A 23,190-nucleotide genomic window follows, 5' to 3' on the forward strand; every position below is an offset into this window, starting at 1 on the left:
ATTTCCCAACCTTTGCTCAGTCCAATTTCGCCACTTTCCTGGATGATGATGAAATGATGAGGACATCACAAACACCCAGTCTTCTCGAGGCAGGTGAAAATCCCTGACCCCGCCGGGAATCGAACCCGGGACCCCGTGCTCGGGAAGCGAGAACGCTACCGCGAGACCACGAGCGGCGGACAGAAACTGTTCTGTAGTTCGGCTTGAGGTTACTGATAGACAGGAATGTGCAAGTCTGCTTGTGAGTTGGTGAAACCAATGAATGTAAAAGCCAAATAGCCTCATCATGGTGATGAAATGATGTGCTGCTTAGCCCAAGATGCAGATTAATTAAATTAATAATCTTTGTTGCTACATATATTTGTTCCTTCTGAATATGTCAAGAATTACAAGATTGTGTTTAGGTTGGGACCTAAAAGCACAGCTTTAATTAAACTAATAATCTTGGTTGTCAAAATATTTGCCTGTTACTACTGAATGTGTTACAGTTTCAGAGACTGTGGCGCATTGACTTGAAAACGAGACAATATTCTTTTGGAACACATTATCTGTCCTGCTCACTCATTGGCTGAGTAGAGTCACCAACTAACACAAACTATTTCCATCCCATTATACCTCATAATGAACACTGTCAACATTGAAGCACAAAACACATCAGTATACCACTGCCCTTGATCTAGACTTGTGCCCTTTTGACTTCTCATGACTCTACACTAACAAAAGTATCTGGGACAGTAAGCTAGTAAAAGAGTTTCATCAATATTGAATATAGCTAACATGTTCAGAGCATCACATAATTCTGTGTTCAGAGCATCACATAATTCTGTGTTCAGAGCATCACATACTTCTGTTTCCATGTTTTAGACATCTGCTTTTATACAGTGCAATACAATTTTTTGCTGAAAAAATTGTTGGCAGTGTTTAGGACAGTAGCTCAATGGGACAGTGCCAGGCTACATGTACAAAGGTCTGGGCTTTGATCCTAAGTTATACCAAGGATTTCTCTTTTCTGTCAGTTATCACTTAATTCATTGTTGGTGACGGGTGTGGTGGATCAATGGGAAGGTCAATAGAAGGCAAGAGCATACCACTTCCAATAGACTAGGGTGTTGAAACTAACATTTGGATTGGCGGAGCTTCAGTTTGTACTTTTTACGTTGGTACTAGTACCTAGCTGGCGACATTAACCACCATAAGCACAACATCCCCCTCCATGAACCATGGACCTTGCCGTTGGTGGGGAGGCTTGCGTGCCTCAGCGATACAGATAGCCGTACCGTAGGTACAACCACAACGGAGGGGTATCTGTTGAGAGGCCAGACAAACGTGTGGTTCCTGAAGAGGGGCAGCAGCCTTTTCAGTAGTTCAGTAGTTGCAAGGGCAACAGTCTGGATGATTGACTGATCTGGCCTTGTAACAATAACCAAAACGGCCTTGCTGTGCTGGTACTGTGAACGGCTGAAAGCAAGGGGAAACTACGGCCGTAATTTTTCCCGAGGGCATGCAGCTTTACTGTATGATTATATGTTGATGGCGTCCTCTTGGGTAAAATATTCCGGAGGTAAAATAGTCCCCCATTCGGATCTTCGGGCGGGGACTACTCAAGAGGATGTCGTTATCAGGAGAAAGAAAACTGGCGTTCTACGAATCGGAGTGTGGAATGTCAGATCCCTTAATCAGGCAGGTAGGTTATAAAATTTAAAAAGGGAAATAGATAGGTTAAAGTTAGATATAGTGGGAATTAGTGAAGTTCAGTGGCAGGAGGAACAAGACTTCTGCTCAGGTGACTACAGGGTTATAAACATGAATTCAAATAGGGGTAAGGCAGGAGTAGGTTTAATAATGAATAGGAAAATAGGAATGCGGGTAAGCTACAACAAACGGCATAGTGAACGCATTATTGTGGCCAAGATAGATACGAAGCCCACACCTACTATAGTAGTACAAGTTTATATGCCAACCAGCTCTGCAGATGACGAAGAAATTGAAGAAATGTATGATGAAATAAAAGAAATTATTCAGATAGTGAAGGGTGATGAAAATTTAATAGTCATGGGTGACTGGAATTCGAGTGTAGGAAAAGGGAGAGAAGGAGGTTCGCCGATGACATTGTAATTCTGTCAGAGACAGCAAAGGACTTGGAACAGCAGTTGAACGGAATGGACGGTGTCTTGAAGGGAGGATATAAGATGAGCATCAGCAAAAGCAAAACAAGGATAATGGAATGTAGTCAAATTAGGTCGAGTGATGCTGAGGGAGTTAGATTAGGAAATGAGACACTTAAAGTAGTAAAGGAGTTTTGCTATTTGGGGAGCAAAATAACTGATGATGGTCGAAGTAGAGAGGATATAAAATGTAGACTGGCAATGGCAAGGAAAGCGTTTCTGAAGAAGAGAATTTTGTTACCTTCAAGTATAGATTTAAGTGTCAGGAAGTCGTTTCTGAAAGTATTTGTATGGAGTGTAGCCATGTATGGAAGTGAAACGTGGACGGTTAACAGTTTGGACAAGAAGAGAATAGAAGCTTTCAAAATGTGGTGCTACAGGAGAATGCTGAAGATTAGATGGGTAGATCACATAACTAATGAGGAAGTATTGAATAGGATTGGGGAGAAGAGAAGTTTGTGGTAGAACTTGACCAGAAGAAGGGATCGGTTGGTAGGACATGTTCTGAGGCATCAAGGGATCACCAATTTAGTATTGGAGGGCAGCGTGGAGAGTAAAAATCGTAGGGGGAGACCAAGAGATGAATACACTAAGCAGATTCAGAAGGATATAGGATGCAGTAGGTACTGGGAGATGAAGAAGCTTGCACAGGATAGAGTAGCATGGAGAGCTGCATCAAACCAGTCTCAGGACTGAAGACCACAACAACAACAAGCACAACATACTGTGAAACATGCAGATCACACAACCATACTGCTACAATTCAAGATGGTGCCAAGTGTAGATTGTCACTGTGTTGACTCCCGCAAAAAGTGTAAAAAGAAGATGAAAAGCGTTCAACTTGCAACATAATCAATGTACATTGTGATAATTTGTGCTTGTCATGATACATCATCAAAAAAGAAACTGAAAGCAGCAGAGATTCAATAAGATGAAGTGTTGAGAATTATGCATCTATATCATCCTATGATGAATCAACTGTAACATTAGGCTTGGACCCCTGCCACTGCGAGAAACGTGCAGTTATAGGTATAATGTGCAATATATGTAAAACTACACATCATTATATATGTTTTATATCTAAAAACAAAGATGATGTGACTTACCAAATGAAAGTGCTGGCAGGTCGACAGACACACAAACGAACACAAACATACACACAAAATTCAAGCTTTCGCAACCAACGGTTGCCTCATCAGGAAAGAGGGAAGGAGAGGGAAAGACGAAAGGATTTGGGTTTTAAGGGAGAGGGTAAGGAGTCATTCCAATCTCGGGAGTGGAAAGACTTACCTTAGGGGGAAAAAAGGACAGGTATACACTCGCACACACACACATATCCATCCGCATATACACAGACACAAGCAGACATTTGTAAAGGCAAAGAGTTTGGGCAGAGATGTCAGTCGAGGCGGAAGTACAGCGACAAAGATGTAGTTGTAAGACAGGTGAGGTATGAGCGGTGGCAAATTGAAATTAGAAATTAGCGGAGATTGAGGCCTGGCGGATAGCGAGAAGAGAGGATATGCTGAAGGGCAAGTTCCCATCTCCGGAGTTCTGACAGGTTGGTGTTAGTGGGAAGTATCCAGATAACCCAGACGGTGTAACACTGTGCCAAGATGTGCTGGCCGTGCACCAAGGTCTGTTTAGCCACAGGGTGATCCTCATTACCAACAAACACTGTCTGCCTGTGTCCATTCATGCGAATGGAGAGTTTGTTGCTGGTCATTCTCACATAGAACGCTTCACAGTGTAGGCAGGTCAGTTGGTAAATCACGTGGGTGCTTTCACACGTGGCTCTGCCTTTGATCGTGTACACCCTCCGGGTTACAGGACTGGAGTAGGTGGTGGTGGGAGGGTGCATGGGACAGGTTTTACACCGGGGGCGGTTACAAGGGTAGGAGCCAGAGGGTAGGGAAGGTGGTTTGGGGATTTCATAGGGATGAACTAAGAGGTTACGAAGGTTAGGTGGACGGCGGAAAGACACTCTTGGTGGAGTGGGGAGGATTTCATGAAGGATGGATCTCATTTCAGGGCAGGATTTGAGGAAGTCGTATCCCTGCTGGAGAGCCACATTCAGAATCTGATCCAAACCCGGAAAGTATCCTGTCACAAGTGGGGCACTTTTGTGGTTCTTCCGTGGGAGGTTCTGGGTTTGGTTCTGGGTTCTGGGTTTTTCCTACGTAGATATATTTTTCCTATGTGGAATGTTTCCCTCTATTATAACCATATCATTAATTTGAACCCAACAATTTCATTTGTTATTGTCGCTGTTGCATTTCGAAATCTTTCCTGTCATCTTATTTTCTCTTTTTTTTCTCTTTCTGTTTTTACCAGTAGTCTCACTTTGTATTCACCTTCCCCTTTTTACCGTTATCTACTATACAATTATATCCCGCCTATATATACTCAATAATACGTAATCCACTTCCAAACCATAACCAAAAAAAATTTTATTTTCCGCTTTCATCACTACCGCTGCTATAAAATCCACCGTTTCTAGTTCAATAACAGCTGCTTTCACGTATTAAACAACCATTTCGGCTAGTTCTAATAACTTTCACCTTATTTCCACTTCCGTTTTCCGCACATCACTGATCATTTTAGCCGCTCCCCACAGGTTTTAACGTCATTATTTCTTCGTCAGACAATTGTTAGCCCCATTTTCGTAATCTTTCACCACAACACCACTCCTTTTAATACGTTTTTTCGAAATTTTCCCGAATTTCTCTGTCCTTTAACGTGTTTTAGCGGCAACACAACCACCTAACCTTTATGCACATCGCTGTCTACCAACCCAAGTTCACCACAGGATCAACTTAACCAACACTTTTTCGCCTTTTTTCGTACCAGATCTCCAGTTGCTTTCCAGTTCACCTTTATCTCTCCCCATATATTTCTATCTTTCATTTTCATTTCCTCATGATAAACTTTCCACCTTCTAATACCATGTCACCCTCACAACACCCCCACAACGACCCCATTAAGTTTTATTTACATTCCCTCTCATTCCCTCTGCAAACATACCTTCACCCTAGCCATATTACGCTCGCATATTTTATTTCCTCAGGCTTGTCTGACATTTGGCATAACCCCCAAAGGCCTCACACTTAAAGTTCCCACCTCTGGCTGCAACCCTTCTTTCCATCAGTCCCTATACCAGTTCCAAACTGAACAATCCATTGCCCTTACCCACCTAATCCTTCACCTACACATCAACTCAGCCAATGAACATACCCGTCAACTCCTATCCTTAATAAAAGTCCTCACTCTTTCCTCTCCCACATCCAAACCGGCTATTCAGAGCATCCTCCTACAGGCCAACCGCAAATTAGAACAGCATGCCACCCTTCACCTCAAAAAACTATCCCATCTCCTGGTTTTCCACCTCCGGAAAGGCAACTCACTCACCCTTCACAACCTTTCCAGCAAACCTCAACCACCTCTCATTGCACACAAACCCAGTCTCTCCCATCTACTCAATCTCCCACTTCCAGCTCCACTCCCTCCAAAACCTCAAAATTCCAATCAACACAATCTGGTACCACAACACCCTAACTCAGTAATTAACCTTTCCTCCAAACCTCCTTCCCAATCCAAAACCTCTGTCCATCCAAAGGCCTCACCTTCAGCCCCACTCCCAGATTCAACCAAACAGCCCTCGTCAAAGATTTACTGTCCTACACCCGTACTCTCTGCTGGAAGTATCACTTTGCCACGAAGAAAAATGATCCTAATCCTACCCTTAACGATCCAACTCCCCAAGACACTATCCAAATTGAATCCTGCCTGGAACAGTTCCGTCCTCCGTCACAGCGGGACCCACCTCCTCTTCCTCAAAATCACCCTCTCGAAACCTTCCAGGAATTTCTGACTTCCAGCCTTGCCTCTCAATCCTTCTTAAAAAACCTTAATCCAACTCCCAACATCACCACTGCTGAAGCCCAGGCTATCCGTGATCTGAAGGCTGACCGGTCCATCGTCATTCTTCCGGCGGACAAGGGTTCCACGACCGTGGTACTTGATCGTCGGGAGTATGTGGCTGAGGGACTGCATCAGCTTTCAGACAACACCACATACAAAGTTTGCCAAGGTAATCCCATTCCTGATGTCCAGGTGGAGCTTCAAGGAATCCTCAGAACCTTAGGCCCCCTACAAAACCTTTCACCTGACTCCATCAACCTCCTGACCCCACCGACACCCCGCACCCCTACCTTCTACCTTCTTCCTAAAATTCACAAACCCAATCATCCCGGCCGCCCCATTGTAGCCGGTTACCAAGCCCCCACAGAACGTATCTCTGCCTACGTAGATCAACACCTTCAACCCATTACATGCAGTCTCCCATCCTTCATCAAAGACACCAACCACTTTCTCGAATGCCTGGAATCCTTACCCAATCCGTTACCCCCAGAAACCATCCTTGTAACCATTGATGCCACTTCCTTATACACAAATATCCTGCATGTCCAGGGCCTCGCTGCGATGGAGCACTTCCTTTCACGCCGATCACCTGCCACCCTACTTAAAACCTCTTTCCTCATTACCTTAGCCAGCTTCATCCTGACCCACAACTTCTTCAATTTTGAAGACCAGACATACCAACAATTAAAGGGAACAGCCATGGGTACCAGGATGGCCCCTTCGTATGCCAACCTATTCATGCGTCGCTTAGAGGAAGCCTTCTTGGTTACCCAGGCCTGCCAACCCAAAGTTTGGTACAGATTTATTGATGACATCTTCATGATCTGGACTCACAGTGAAGAAGAACTCCAGTATTTCCTCTCCAACCTCAACTCCTTTGGTTCCATCAGATTCACCTGGTCCTACTCCAAATCCCATGCCACTTTCCTTGATGTTGACCTCCACCTGTCCAATGGCCAGCTTCACACGTCCGTCCACATCAAACCCACCAACAAGCAACAGTACCTCCATTACGACAGCTGCCACCCATTCCACATCAAACAGTCCCTTCCCTACAGCCTAGGTCTTCATGGCAAACGAATCTGCTCCAGTCCGGAATCCCTGAAACATTACACCAACAACCTGACAACAGCTTTAGCATCCCGCAACTACCCTCCCGACCTGGTACAGAAGCAAATAACCAGAGCCACTCCCCATCCTCTCAAACCCAGAACCTCCCACAGAAGAACCACAAAAGTGCCCCACTTGTGACAGGATACTTTCCAGGACTGGATCAGATTCTGAATGTGGCTCTCCAGCAGGGATACGACTTCCTCAAATCCTGTCCTGAAATGATATCCATCCTTCATGAAATCCTCCCCACTCCACCAAGAGTGTCTTTCCGCCGTCCACCTAACCTTCGTAACCTCTTAGTTCATCCCTATGAAATCCCCAAACCACCTTCCCTACCCTTTGGCTCCTACCCTTGTAACCGCCCCCGGTGTAAAACCTGTCCCATGCACCCTCCCACCACCACCTACTCCAATCCTGTAACCCGGAGGGTGTACACGATCAAAGGCAGAGCCACGTGTGAAAGCACCCACGTGATTTACCAACTGACCTGCCTACACTGTGAAGCGTTCTATGTGGGAATGACCAGCAACAAACTGTCCATTTGCATGAATGGACACAGGCAGACAGTGTTTGTTGGTAATGAGGATCACCCTGTGGCTAAACATGCCTTGGTGCACAGCCAGCACATCTTGGCACAGTGTTACACCGTCTGGGTTATCTGGATACTTCCCACTAACACCAACCTGTCAGAACTCCGGAGATGGGAACTTGCCCTTCAGCATATCCTCTCTTCTCGCTATCTGCCAGGCCTCAATATCCGCTAATTTCTAATTTCAATTTGCCGCCGCTCATACCTCACCTGTCTTTCAACTACATCTTTGCCTCTGTACTTCCGCCTCGACTGACATCTCTGCCCAAACTCTTTGCCTTTACAAATGTCTGCTTGTGTCTGTGTATATGCGGATGGATATGTGTGTGTGTGCGAGTGTATACCCGTCCTTTTTTCCCCCTAAGGTAAGTCTTTCCGCTCCCGGGATTGGAATGACTCCTTACCCTCTCCCTTAAAACCCTAATCCTTTCGTCTTTCCCTCTCCTTCCCTCTTTCCTGATGAGGCAACCGTTGGTTGCGAAAGCTTGAATTTTGTGTGTATGTTTGTGTTCGTTTGTGTGTCTATCGAAGTGCCAGCGCTTTCATTTGGTAAGTCACATCATCTTTGTTTTTAGATATATTTTTCCTACGTGGAATGTTTCCCTCTATTATAATTATATGTGTTTTAACGCAGATCCAAAACATAAAGGATGGTTCTGTAAGAAATGTAGCAGAGATAATCTAATTCAAAAACCTAATGAGAAGGACTGTTTTACAAGCAAAATAATTGCAGTGCTCCTGGAAGAGGTACAGGTTTTAAAACACAAATGTAACTAATTCACACAGTAGAATGCAGAGGTTGCAAATGAATCACACAGTGAACTACACCCAGATACTAGAACTCATATTATAACGTGTGAAAAAAGTACGGGAGAGTAGGTAGAAATTGTGTCAGATGCACTTTATGGGAAAGTAAGTTCCATTTTCTGTGCAGTAAAATTAATCCATCACCAAAAACTGACCAAAACACAATAACAAAGCGCACACATGATAACTACAGAGATGATACTACATACATACACCCATTCGACTAAAGCAAAATAAATGATGAAAATGATTAAGAAAATGTTACTTAAAGTATACAGATACGTGATTCAGCAATTCAAGTTCCACAGAATACTTAAATGCCATGTCACCATATGCCCATGTCACAGTAAAAAATCCATGATCACTTGGGGAAACTTTACATCCTAGCTGATATCCACAGATGCGGAATCACCTCAAATGTTAATGAAGCAGCAATTGTGAAGTCCTTGAGTTTTGTCAACCCCAAAGCATCCCTCTCAGAAATCATTAAGAATATTCACACCAAAGAAATTATCAAGTTGTCTTCAAACAACTTTGTTTGGCAGCTCTAATGATGCATACACGAATGAAAGATACCCAGTTTGCTCAGCGTTAAAGAAGCACCTGGGTCACTTGTCGCACACAAACATTCTCTTCATGAACATTCCACACCACTACGATTTGCCACCTTGATCTTGTGTAAACTATGAGATTAGTGCTGTAATAAGTGTTTTTCGAATGCATGCAATAAATTCAAAACTGTTTTTGTTGTTGATAGTAGCAGCACTGGGCACATATTTCATACTTCATAATTTCACTTGAATGGCCTAGAGAAGCACACTGTGACACACGTATTACCGGAAGAAATCAAGAAGCACCAGCAAGCATCTGCAGCACCAATAACAGTATCAGTATTAGTAACATCACAAATATCAGTAACAGCTGATACAACTCAAGTAGCAGCAGCACTCCTCCACTTAATGAGATATTTTTTATGGTTTCAAATTAAGAAAAGGAAAAGACTATGACAAACCAGCCTGAAAACTATCAGGAAAAAAGTAATATTTATCCAGGTAATAATAAAAGTAAAAATGTTCAAAGTAATGTATTCGAATATACAGTGCCTCAAGAATAAAGTGTTGGATTTTGAAGTAGCTATAAATAATTTTGGTGACATCTCCTGAATTTGTTTACCCGAACATTGGTGCAACGATAAGAAATGTAAGCAATTTTAAATTAGCATCTCATTAATGCCACAGTGTTTGTAAAAATAGTACAGTATGTATTCACACAAGAGCAGAATTACAGTTTAAAGCAAACATAGAAGTGGACCATATAAATACTGAAAAACATTTTTAACTGTGCCACAGAGATAAAAACTGATGAGAAGAGAAAAAAAACTAATTCTCATATCAGTGTTTAAATCACCAGTGGGTGAGAAAAACATATTTTTTAAGACATTGGGGGCAGCGTTCAACACTTTTTATAACAATGAAGTGATTTTATCATTATGTGAACTTTAACATCAACATCTGAAAACCTCTCCACACTTACCTTTAAATCTGCTAACAAGGTATACACTACTGTGAATGCACAAGCCTCCATAAATGAAAACAACAGAAAGGACTAAGAAAAGGTGAAATGTTTTTGTGACCAACTCGATGATGTACAAAATATCCCAGAAAAAATACCATGTCCTGTTTATTTTATTTATTTATTTACACGTCAAGTTCCATAGCACCAAATTCAGGAGCAAATCTCGAAGTCATGGAACATGACAGTACATGAAATTACAACATAAAAGTAATAACAGATAAAAATAAAATGTTTATGAACCCGAAAAAAGTCAATCCGTAAGTTCAAGTAAATGAATCAACAATACAACAAGAATCAGCTTAATTTTTCAAGGAGCTCCTCGACAGAACAGAAGGAGTTACCCATGAGGAAACTCTTCAGTTTCAATTTGAAAGCACTTGGAGAACTACTAAGATTTTTCAGTTCAAGTGGTAGCATATTGAAATAGGCTGCAGCAGTATACTGCACACCTTTCTGCACAAGAGTTAAGGAAGTCTGATGCAAATGCAGGTTTGATTTCTGGCACGAATTAACTGAGTGAAAGGTGCTTATTCTTGGGAATAGGCTAATACTGTTAACAAGAAATGACAATAAGGAATATATATAGTGAGACGTCAATGTCAAAATACCCAGACTCATGAACAGGGGTCGACAAGAGGTTCGTGAACTTACACCACTTATTGCCCATACTGCCCATTCCTGAGACAAAACTATCCTTTTAGAATGGGAAGAGTTACCCCAAAATATAATACGATACGACATAAGTGAATGAAATTAAGCAAAGTAGACTAATTTTCATGTCGAACAATCACTCACTTCAGATGCCGTTCGAATAGTAAAAATGGCAGCATTAAGTCTTTGAACAAGATCCAGAACATGGGCTTTCCATGACAGTGAACACTTAGAAATTTGAACTGTTCAGTTTCGCTAATCATATGCCCATTCTGTGAAATTAAAACGTCAGGTTTTGTTGAATTACTAAATCTCATGTTAGTAAATTGTTGAAGTGTCTATAGCCAGATCCCCGAGTTACTCTCCAAAATAAACAGTAGTAATGCCAATATTGTATTAGGTACCGAAAACTGGTTGAAACCAGACATAAATAGCAGTGAAATTTTGAATTCTGATTGGACAATGTTTAGGAAGGATAGGACTGATGCTATGGGAGGTGGTGTGTTCACTGCAGTTAAAAGTTGTTTAAACACAGTTGAGATCGATACTGGGTCGGACTGTGAAATAGTCTGGATAAAGCTGTCAATCAGCCAAGGAGTGACCATTGTATTAGGATGTTTATATAGACCACCAGCATCTGCAACTGCAACAAATGTCGCAGAATGTTTCAAGGAGTCTTGAGTATATAGGAAATAAATATCCAAATTATCCATTAGTTATAGGTAGAGACTTTAATCTGGCATCCACTGACTGGAAAAATTAGATGTTTATCACCGAGGGCAGAAGCAAAGACTTGTGCGAAGTTATTCTAGGAATGCTCTCAACATACAACTTAGAGCAATTGGTTAGAAAACCAACTTGAGATGGGAACATATTAGATATCTTAGCGACAAACAGACCTGATCTTTTTGAGGAAGTTAATACAGAAGAAGATATTAGTGACCATAACAGTTGTGGGTTCTATGTCAGTGTAAGTTGAAAAAAAAAAAAAAAAAACACAGAAACAGCAAAGGTTTCTTGTTTGGGAAAGCAAATAAAAGTGTCATTAATGAATATCTTCATCGTCAGCTCCTAGTATTCATGGCGGGACACAAAGACTCGTGTGAAGTTATTCTAGAAGTGCTCTCAACATACAACCTAGAGCAATAGGTTAGAAAACCAACTCGAGATGGGAACATGTTAGATATCTCAGCGACAAACAGACCTGATCTTTTTGAGGAAATTAATCTAGCAGAAGATATTAGCAACCATAACAGTTGTGGGTTCTATGTCAGTGGAAGTTGCAAAAATAACCACAGGTTTCTTGTTTGGGAAAGCAAATAAAAGTGTCATTAATGAATATCTTCATCGTCAGCTCCTAGTATTCACCGTGGGACACAAAGATATTGAGCATCTTTGGTTGGAACTTAAAGGTATTGTCCACCAAGTGCTAGAGAAATACATGCCTAGCAAAAATATAGGGGCGGGAAAGGATGCACCTTGGTTCAACAAACATGTTACGAAGTTGTTGAAAAAGCAGAGAATTTTGCACAGTCGTTTTAAATGTAGTCACCTTCCCACTGACAAACAGAAATTATGCAAAATGAAAGCAGCTGTCAAAAGGTCAATGACAGAGTCTTTTAAGGAATTTGAAAGCAATATTTTATCTGCAGATTCTAAAAATAAGTCCAAAAAATTTTGGTCGTACGTAAAATCTATGAACGCTACAAATAATTCAATACCTTCTCTTGCTGACAGTAAGGGTAATGTAACGGACAATGATAAACAGAAGGCCGAAATTCTAAACGTAGCTTCCAAAAGCTTATTTACGGTAGAGGACTGCAGCACCAATCCCTCTTTCAATTATCGAACAAACACAAGGATGGCTGACATAGTGTTTAGTGTATCTGGGACTGTAAAACAGTTAAGATCCTTAAATGCCAGGAAGGATTACTCGACTTTTGACTCATTTCTGCACTGCCGCTTGCTCCAAAAAGGGTGCACTTACAGTCTATCCAATGACATATGTGGTTGGATAGAAAGTTTTATTACAGACAGAGAGCAGTATGTCATCTTGAATGGGGGGACTTCAACAGAAACAAGCATGACAACAGGTGTGCCCCAGGGCAGCATAATAGGTCCACTGCTTTTTACGATTTACATAAACTATCTGGTTGATGGTATTGACAGTGGCATTAGACCGTTTGCCGATGATGCTGTAGTCTTCAAGAAAGTAGTATCACACCATAATTGTGAACAAATTAGTGAGGATTTGTAGAAAATAAATGCATGGTGTAATGACTGGCAGTTATCTCTGAATATTAGTAAGTGTAACCTACTGAGCATAACAAAGTGAAAATCCTCATTAATGTACGAGTACAAAAGAAATGCCCAGTCTATGGAAGCAGTAACATCCGTCAAGTATCTGGGTGTGACTATTCGAAATGATCCCAAATGGAATGATCAGATTACACAAGTAACAGCTAAGGCGAACTCTAGATTGTGGTTTACTGGTAGAATCCTGAAGCAATGCAGTCCTTCAACAAAGGAAACTGCTTACAAGACTTTAGTTCGTCCAGTCTTAAGAGTACTGTTCGTCTGTATGGGACCCTTATCAGTTGGGTCTGATTCAAGAGATTGAGAAGGTCCAAAGAAGAGCAGCAAGAGTCGTGATGGGTACATTTAGTCATTGCGAGAGTGTTACAAATCTCATTGAAAGTTTGAAGTGGGACACACTTGCAGATAGACGACGTGCTAAACGTAAGGGGCTGCTCACTAAATTCCAAAATCCAATCTTCACTGAGGATGTAGAGCATATATTATTACCATCAACTTTCATACTGTGCAATGATCACTAATCAAAGATAAGGGAAATTAGAGCTTGTACTGAGGCGTTCAGACCGTCGTTTTTCCCTTGCGCAACACTTGAGTGGAACAGAGAGGGGGAAATTTGACTTTGGCGCAAATAGTGCCCTCCGCCATACAACACTTGGTGGCTAGCGGAGTATATATGTAGATGTAGAATTGTGTGTTAGAAATTGTAAAAACTGAGTCTTACTGTGATTTAGCGTTAGTCTATTTTCTACAAGCCATGAACTTAGCTCATGAACTGCACATAACATTCTTTACTAACAAGCTAGGGTCATTAGCGAACAGAAATATTTTAGAGTTGCCCATAATACTACAGGGCATATCATTTATATAAATACGGAAGAGGAGTGGCCCCAACACTGATCCCTGTGGCAACCCCCCCCCCCCCCCCCCCCCTTGATCAAACCCCACACTGAGACCCCCACATCACAGCCATTCTCAACATTGTTAATAACGGCCTTTTGCTGTCTGTTGCTAAAGTAAGAGGTGAACCAATTGTGAGCTACTCCCCGTATTTCATAATGGTCCAACTTCTGGAGCAATATTTTGTGATTGACACAATAAAACACCTTAGTTAAATCAAAAAATATGCCTAGCGTTCAAAACTTTTTGTTTAACCCATCCAGTACCTCACAGAGAAAAGAGAACATAGCATTTTCAGTTGTTAAACAACTTCTAAAGCTGAACTGTACATTTGATAGCAAATCATGTGATATAAAATGATCAATTATCCTTACATACACAGTCTTTTCAATAACTTTAGCAAACACTGATGGAATAGAAATGGGTCTAAAATTGTCTACATTATCCCTTTCTCCCTTTTTATAAAGCGGCTTTACTACTGAGTACTTTAATCGTTCAGGAAACTTACCCTTCCTAAAGGAAAAATTACAAATATGGCTACAATACAAGGCTAACAAGTGCAGCACAATACTTTAATATCCTGCTAGGCCCTCCATCATATCCATCTCACCCTTGTCTGTATCACAGAGGAGTATTTCAGACATTAATCTAAAAAAGGCATTTGCCAAGCAAGTTATATGATTACCTGTAGAAACTAAATTTTTATTTAATTCACCAGCAATGCCCAGAAAATGGTTGTCAAATACTGTAAATATATCTGATTTATCAGCAATATAAATATTTTTACTACGAACTGACTTTATATCGTCAACCTTGTGCTGCTGACCAGACACTTCCTTCACAACTGACAACATGGTTTTAATTTTATTCTGTGGATTAGCTATTCTATTTGCATCCCACATACTCTTTGCCTTCCTGATAACATTTTTAAGCACCTTACAATACTGTTTGTAATGGGCTACTGTAGACTGATTGTGACTACTTCTAACATTTTGATATAATTCCCACTTTGTTCTACATGATATCATTATCCCACTTGTCAGCCACCCTGGCTGCCTATTACTATCGTGATTAGAAGGTTCTAATGGAAAGCAACTCTCAACAACCATGAGAAATGTGTTACGGAAAGCATTCTATTTATCATCTATGTTATCGGCACGATACACATCATGCCACTCTTGTTCCCTGACAAGGTTTAAAAAACTCTCTATTGCTGTTGGATCTACTTTCCTACATGGTTTGTAGTTACAAGTGGCATTTGTTTGAGTACAAAAGCCTTTTAGTGTTAAAATTTGTGCATCATGGTCCGAAAGGCCATTCACCCTTTTACTAACAGAATGTCCATCTAGTAATGAAGAATGAATAAAAATATTGTCCATGTCTGTGCTACTGTTCCCCCTAGTTGGGGAAAACACACACACACACACACACACACACACACACACACACACACACACAAACAACAACAATCTGCATCAGATCATATGAATTTAGGAGATCTACCAACATCCTTTTTCTTGCACCATTACATACAAAATTTATACTGGTCACCACATATAACTAATTTCTGGTACTTCCTATAAAGTGAATCAAGAACCCTCTCAAGCTTGAGCAGAAGTGCTCTGACGTCAGAGTTAGGGGACCTATAAAAGAAAACAATTAGAAGTTTAGTTTCACCAAATTCAACTGCCCCTGCACAACATTCAAATATCTTATGTGAATTTTAAAATTTTCCCAGCGAATTGACTGTTCAAACAAATTTTGGGCTTGCAGCCGGTCGTCGTTCAATACTTCGCACGATATTTCAACTGGGCACCTGCCAGTCATCTTCAGGTGAGCTGTCGTAGACTGGCGAAAACGTCTTCCATTCCGCAATATATAGCATACTGTAAGTATTCTGCGCATGCGTCGAAAACTTGATAGTTGAACCACACTGCCCACTGGCAGTGCCCTCGCTGGTGGAATAGCGGAACTCAGTTGCCCTCTGCTTTGCTGTTTGCCATGGCCGTCGACGCACTCTGTCGTCTTCGATTTGAGCAAATCATGGAGATGATGGGATTCCATGCACTGTCCAGCTGGTAGCCGCTGTCACGGTTTAACAGATTTTCCGCCAGTCGTATTTCTACGGATTCTTTAATAATGGAGTCCCAGAAAGACGTTGCTGTGGACAAAAATCATTGTTTTCTCATACTCCATTGAATGTCCAGTAGAAATACAATGTTCAGCAATAGCGGACTTGCTTGGCTGCAAAAGGCGGGTGTAACGTTGATGTTCAGCGCAGCATTCTTTCACGGTGCGTGTGGTTTGACCTATGTAAGCCATACCACATTGGCACGGTATCTGTCCCTTCCTTTCCCTATGCACCTTCCTAAACAGCCACACCATCAACCACCACTTCTCTCCTACAAACTGAGTCTGGCCAAACTCCTTAACATCCCACAGCCTTCACCACTACCTCCCAGACCAAGAATAACCCATAATCCCGAGAACCAGCCACAACAGTACAGTGTCCTTAACCTCTCATCTAAAGCACTCTCCCCTCCTGAATTATCTTTATTATCTAAAGGTCCAACTTTCTGCCCTAAATCTGCATTTGATCATGGTGCTTTGGTGAAGGAACTACTTTCCTTCACACGTAATATCCATTGGAAATATCACTTTGCAATCCAATCCCAAAACCTTTCCAACAGCAAACCTGACATTGAACCTTGCCTAGAACTGTTCAGATTACAATCCCAACTTGATTCACCATTACTACCACAAAATCATCCCTTACAAGCCTTCCAAGAATTCCTCACCTCCAGGATTGCTTCAAAATCATTCCTCAGGTCCCTATAATATGATCCTAACCTGTCCTCTGCAGAACTTCAAGCTCTAAAATCTGATGACACACATCATTATCCTTCCAGCAGACAAAGGATCTACCACTGTAGCACTTGACTGAAAGAAGTATCTTAGTGAAAGTCTACGCTAGCTGTCTGACACCACTACATACCGTGTCTGTCATCAAGATCCCATCCCTGTGATTCACACTGACCTGCAGTCCCTCCTTAAAACCTCAGGCCCCTCACAAGGACTAACACCTCAATCCATAGAACTTCTCACCCCATCCAAACCATGCGCTCCCACCTTTTACCTTCTTCCTAAGATCCACAAACCCAATCATCCTGGCCATCCTAAAATTGCTGGCTTCAAAGCACCCACCAAATGTATATCTGCCTTAGTTGATCAACACATGCAACCCATAGTACAAAGACCGCCTCCTACATAAAGGTACCAACAATTTCCTAGGTCATCTGAAATCCATGCCCGTCCCACTCCAACCACATAGCTTTCTTGTCACCAATGATGCCACCTCCCTCTATACCAACAGCCCCCACGTACACAGTCTGTCTGCTGCTGAACATTTCCTCAGACAGCACCCACCTTATTTCAAACCTATGGCATCCTTCCTACTCACCTTAATCAACTTTATACTTACCAACAACTACTTCACCTTTGAGGGGCAGGCATACAAACATATCAGAGGTACGGCCATGGGAACCATGCCAACCTGTTCATGGGTTGCTTGGAGGGGGCTTTCCTGGGATCCATAAGTCTTCAGCCCTTGGTTTGGTTTAGATACATTGATTACATCTTTACCTTATGGACTCATGGAGAGGCTGACCTGCTAAAATTCCTGGCATCTCTGAATACCTTCTCCTGATTAAATCTCACATGGTCCTATTCCGATTCCCATGCCACTTTCCTTCATGTTATCTCGTCCTCACCTAAGGCCAGCAACACACTTCCGTCCACATTAAACCTACCAATAAACAACAGTATTTACATAATACACCAACATTCTCACCCCAGCCTTCACTGCACATAAGTACCCCACCAGGCTAGCTAAAAAGCAGATTTCCTGGGTCATCACATCCAAGTCTGATACTGCTGATCCCTCCAAAACACAACTTCAGAGCACACCATTGGTGACTCAGTATTATCCTCGTCTGGAACATGTTAATCAGCTACTTCAACAGGGCCATGACTTCCTAAAATCATGTCCTGAAATGTCATCCATTCTGTCTGAAAGTTTGCCCACCACACCTAGAATAGCTTTCTGTTTCTCACCCAATCTCCGCAATGCTCCTTCTGCACCCATCTCCTGCACTATAGCTCCTACCCCTGTGATTGTCCCCACTGCAAGACTTTCCTGTGCACCCTCCTACCACCACCTATTGCAGCCCTGTAACTGGCAAAACATATACTATCAAAGGGAAACAACACACATGATATACTAGCTGTTATGTAAACACTGTTCGGCCTTCTACATCGGCATGACTACCACCAAGTTATCTATTAGGATGAATAGGCATAGGCAGATAGTGTATACTGGCAACTTGCAGTACCCTATTGCAGAGCATGCTCTACAATATGAAATTCACGACCTCGGGCCTGTTTCAACACAAAAGCCATCTGGATTCTTCCCCCCGACACCAGTATCTCACAACTCTGCAGGTGGGAACTAGCACTACAACATGTCCTTGGTTCCTACCACCCACCTGACCTTAATTTATGTTAATTTCTTCCATCTACATTAATTTCTTCTGTCACAGCACTTCTTTAACTCATTCGTGATGTTTAAGCAGTAATCTCTGTCTACACATTACCCTGTCCTCCACCTTTTAGGCTCTCAGGTTTTCAAAACTTATCTGATGCAGTTCGCAACAATCAGTCTTTCCTTCTCATCCCATATGGTAACTCTCCCCTGACCCATGGTTCTGGGTGACTTTCCTGAAATTTTCCCCTTTTCCTAGACCTCTCTGGTCCTTTCCCTTCACTCCTCTTCCTTCCCCTTCATCTCTTCTGCCTGAAGGAGGATCCACTGGCTTCGAAAGCTTGCGTATTATAACTGTCTTTTTTATGTGTGTTTTCTGCCATTGCTTGGTGAGTAGATCTTTTATGTATCCAATTAAATAAAGTTCTACAAAGAAATGCAAAATTTCCAAGTACTCAGAGGAACCAACCTGGATTCTGATAAGTACCATTCTAAAATAAAACTCAAAATCACCCCAAAAAGAAAAAACAGAACCAAAAACCTCAAAAGAAGAAAATACAATCAACAAAAGACAATAAATTCCAAGAAGTTTCCCCTCACAACTAAATACATGCAAAACCAAAACTAGTATCAAATGAAAGGAAGCCTAATAAATGAAGCTGAACAATTAACTCCCATGATCAAAGCCAAAAAACATGCCTGCAGTTTATGTTCTTTGTTACAGTTGCATTCCAGCCCAAGCTGCTGGAGATGGCAGTCCAGAAGAATGTGATAGACTCCTTGAACTACGAAGAAAAGTATGGGAACAGTAGCAATCACAGAAAAATGACTTCACCAAAAATATCACAAGGAACTATTATAAGACTTTTAAACAAAAAATAACTGAATATAGTCTACTGACCCTGCTTCTCTAAGACAAAAATAGAAATATTGCCCATAACAACAGAGATAATTGCAAAATATTGGCAGAATATTTCAGAAACTTTCTCATCTGTGCAAAACCCACAGAAATATGGACCTTAAGACCTCAACAATAACCAAACCTAACTCTGAACCACCCTCCATGAAGGAAAGTACAGTCAGTCATTGCAAATCTCAAAACTATAAAGCCTCAGGACAAAATAAAATCACAGCTCAACTGTAGAAAAATGTCCAAAAATGCAACACATACTCTCTCCAAACTATCTTTGAAGAAATATGGATAAACGAAAGAATTCCAGACAAATGGAACCCAGCTGTTATCCACCAACTCCATAACAAAGTGTCTAAAGCAAACCCCAACAACTAGACAGGCATCACACTCCTAGAGGGAACACACAAGATCATCTCTAAAGTCCTATTTAACAAGTCAGAGCCCTAATTAGACCATAAAATTGAGAAAACAGGTTTCAGAAGTGGGAAATGAAATGAAATGATCATATGGCATTGCTGGCCAGGAGGGCCCATCCGGGCAAGTTCAGCCGCCGAGTGCAGGTCTTATTTCAATTGATGCGACATAGGGCGACTCGCATGCTGGCAATGAGGATGAAATGATGAGGAGAAAAACACAACACCCAGTCCAAGAGTGGAGAAAATCTCCAACCCGGATAAGAACTGAACCCGGGCTCATAGGAGGCAAGCACTTTACCATCCGGCTAAGCAGGTGGACTCAGAAAAGGGAGATCCTACCCAGAACAAAGCCTAAACATCAAAAACCTCATGGCTTACCAAAAATCAAGAGCAAAATAATATGTTATAACTTTCATTGACTTTCAGTCAGCACACAGCTCAATAAACTGGGAATCCCTCATCTCTATACTGAAACACTTAAACGTAGACAATAAAATCACTAACTTAATCAGAGAAAAGGTCAATTGTCTAGCCTTTGGAGACGATATCTCCCTACTAGCTGAGACCTGAGAGAAGCCAAAGAACAGAACCTCCGATCACAAAAACGAGGTGAAAAAAATAGGTCCTAAAATCTCCCTTGAAAAGACAAAGATAATGACAAACATTAATATATATATAAAGTGGGAGAACAAAAAATTGAGATTGTCAAAGAATTCAAATATCTTAGAGAATTAATCTGTTGGAATGTCCTCAAGGAAAAGGCAATGGAATCTACAAGAAGTTGAACAGGCGTTCCCACTTACCAAAAAAACATATAACAAAAAGTCCCTGTCATGGAATGCAAAAATAAGACATTACAATAAGATAATCAAACAGGAAGCAGCCAAAACAGTGTCCATCAGCAACCATGGCCTACTTGAAAGGCTGGAGATCAAAGAAAAAACAAGACCAGGAAAAATGAAACAATACTGGGCTAACAGAAAGGCACGGAATATTAAAAGTTCATTGATTTAATGTGCCCCAAAGTAGGGTGAAATGAAAGAAGAAGAAAGTGTAGAAAAAAGACAGATTTTGAGTATCCTAAACAGCTTTCACAGGAAACCATTCTTTATCGATTCCAATAGAGTAACAGTTTTGTCATCTTCCCCATTAGATAGTAACTTCAAAAACATGGGAAATCGTGTCACTGAGGCTCTAAATGTAAACTTACGTCTTTCAGATCACAACACACTTGTCATATGTATAAATTCTTCTGTACCCAAGCTAAAGAATTTCTGCACAGAAAAAGTGAATATAGTTATAAAAAAAAACAAAAAACACAAAACCTTACAAAATCAATTAAACAAAGGAAACTCCATGTTGGAATATCAATAACATAAGGAAAAAATAAATTGTTAGTCACCGTAAAGATGACACATTGACTTGCAGACAGGAACAACGAAAAAACACTTACACATTAGCGTTCGGTCAAAGCCTCTGTCAGAAGGGAAACACACACACATATTAATTCACACCTCACGCACAAACGACTGCCATCTCCGGCAGCTTGGGCTGGAATGCAACTGTAACAAAGAACATAAACTGCAGTCTGGAGGGGGAGGGAAAGGGGAAGAGATAGCAGGGTATGGATGGCTGGAGATAAGAGCACTGTCTGGCGGAGCATGCAGGGAGTAGATGGCCAACAGATGCAGCAACAGGTGGCTGTGGGGCAGGGAGAAGGGGGGAGGGGATGAGGAGCAGGGAAAGAGAAGACGAGTGGGTACTCTGGCAGAGGGTGGCATGCAAAGATGGTGGGAGACGAGATTATGGAGGAGGTGATAGGACAGAGGGGGTGGAAACTGTTGGGTGGAGGGGGTGGGTACAGTAGGTTATCATACGTTGAGGCTGGGATAGTTTCAGGAGGGAAGAATGTGTTGTAAGGATAACTCCTGCCTCTGTAGTCCAAAAAAGCTGTTGGTGGGGAGGATCCAGACGGCTCAGGTAGTGAAGCAGCCATTGAAATCAAGCGTGTTATGTTCGGCTGCATGTTGTGCCACAGGGTGGACTACTTTGCTCCTGGCTTCAGTCCGACGGTGGCCTTTTATCCAAGATCGATGAATTGCCAATGCTACATTGTTGTAGTGGCTAGTTTATAGTTTATTGCATATCCCTTTCATTAGCGCCGTTTGAATCAAATGTTGTGTGAGTTTTCAGGAAATGTCCATAACACGTATCGAGTACTTCAGCTTAACGGAAAATCTTGAGCCTGTTTGAAGGCAAGTATCATTTTCCCAGCCCTGCCCTGTCCTTCCAAATACTTAAAATTAATCTTAGATGTGACCTCCACAGCCAAAGCTACATTTGTAAATGCAGGACGATCGCTATATAATCTATTAAACAACTTAATCAATGAATACAAGATGACCCTGTACTTTTGAATGATGAATTTGGTTAAGAACCTTGTCTTATAATCAGGCAAATACAGTATTTTGCAGACTTTCCAGTCACAATGCAGGGATTGAACATACTTACTGAGGAAATGTTGGACAAAGTTCATTGAGAAAAAGGGGATTGCGTGTAAAAAAAGTTAAAAGCCTTTCATTGCCTGACAGAGAACTTCTCCCATTGCCCTTACAAATGATTCCATTAAGTTGACTTTTTTGAATTCTGAACCCTTTTGTACAGGATCACTTTTCAGCTCTAGAGTTTGACAGTACTGTTTTACATCTGGTTCTGTGAATGATGCCCTGACCTTTTTGCGAAATGCTTTCCCTAACAAAATCATCCAAATGCATATTAGACCCGTTACAGTATCAGAAATTGAAAGAACAATTGCCTCCATGAAAACCAAGAACTCCTGTGGAGTAGACAATATTTCTAGCAAATTGTTAAAGCAGTGTTGTACTTCTGTAAGCAATATACTGTGTCATATTTTCAATGCCTCTTTGCAGCAAGGAATTGTTCCTGATAGACTAAAGTATGCTATCGTGAAGCCTCTCTTTAAGAAAGGGGAGAAAACTGATGTTAAAAATTTCAGACCAATATCTCTCCTGACTGTGTTTTCAAAGGTACTAGAAAAGCTCATGTATTCTAGAATTTTAGAACACCTACATAAATTCAATATTCTCAGCAAACATCAGTTTGGTTTCCGGAAAGGTCTGTCAACTGAACAAGCAATATATGCTTTTATAGATAAGGTTTTGGTATCTCTAAATGAGAAAATGGTGACAACAGGGTTATTTTGTGATTTATGTAAAGCCTTTGACACTGTGAACCACCAAATACTGTTACTGAAGGCAGACCATCTA

General features: G+C 41.4%; 1 pseudogene; it reads right to left on the bottom strand.

Moving 5' to 3' along the window:
• Positions 1-23,190, bottom strand: part of LOC126092909 (intraflagellar transport protein 57 homolog) — a 136,143-nt pseudogene that overhangs the window by 69,251 nt on the left and 43,702 nt on the right.

The sequence above is a fragment of the Schistocerca cancellata genome, chromosome 7 (assembly GCF_023864275.1).
Source record: "Schistocerca cancellata isolate TAMUIC-IGC-003103 chromosome 7, iqSchCanc2.1, whole genome shotgun sequence".
In the NCBI taxonomy this organism is placed as follows: domain Eukaryota; kingdom Metazoa; phylum Arthropoda; class Insecta; order Orthoptera; family Acrididae; genus Schistocerca; species Schistocerca cancellata.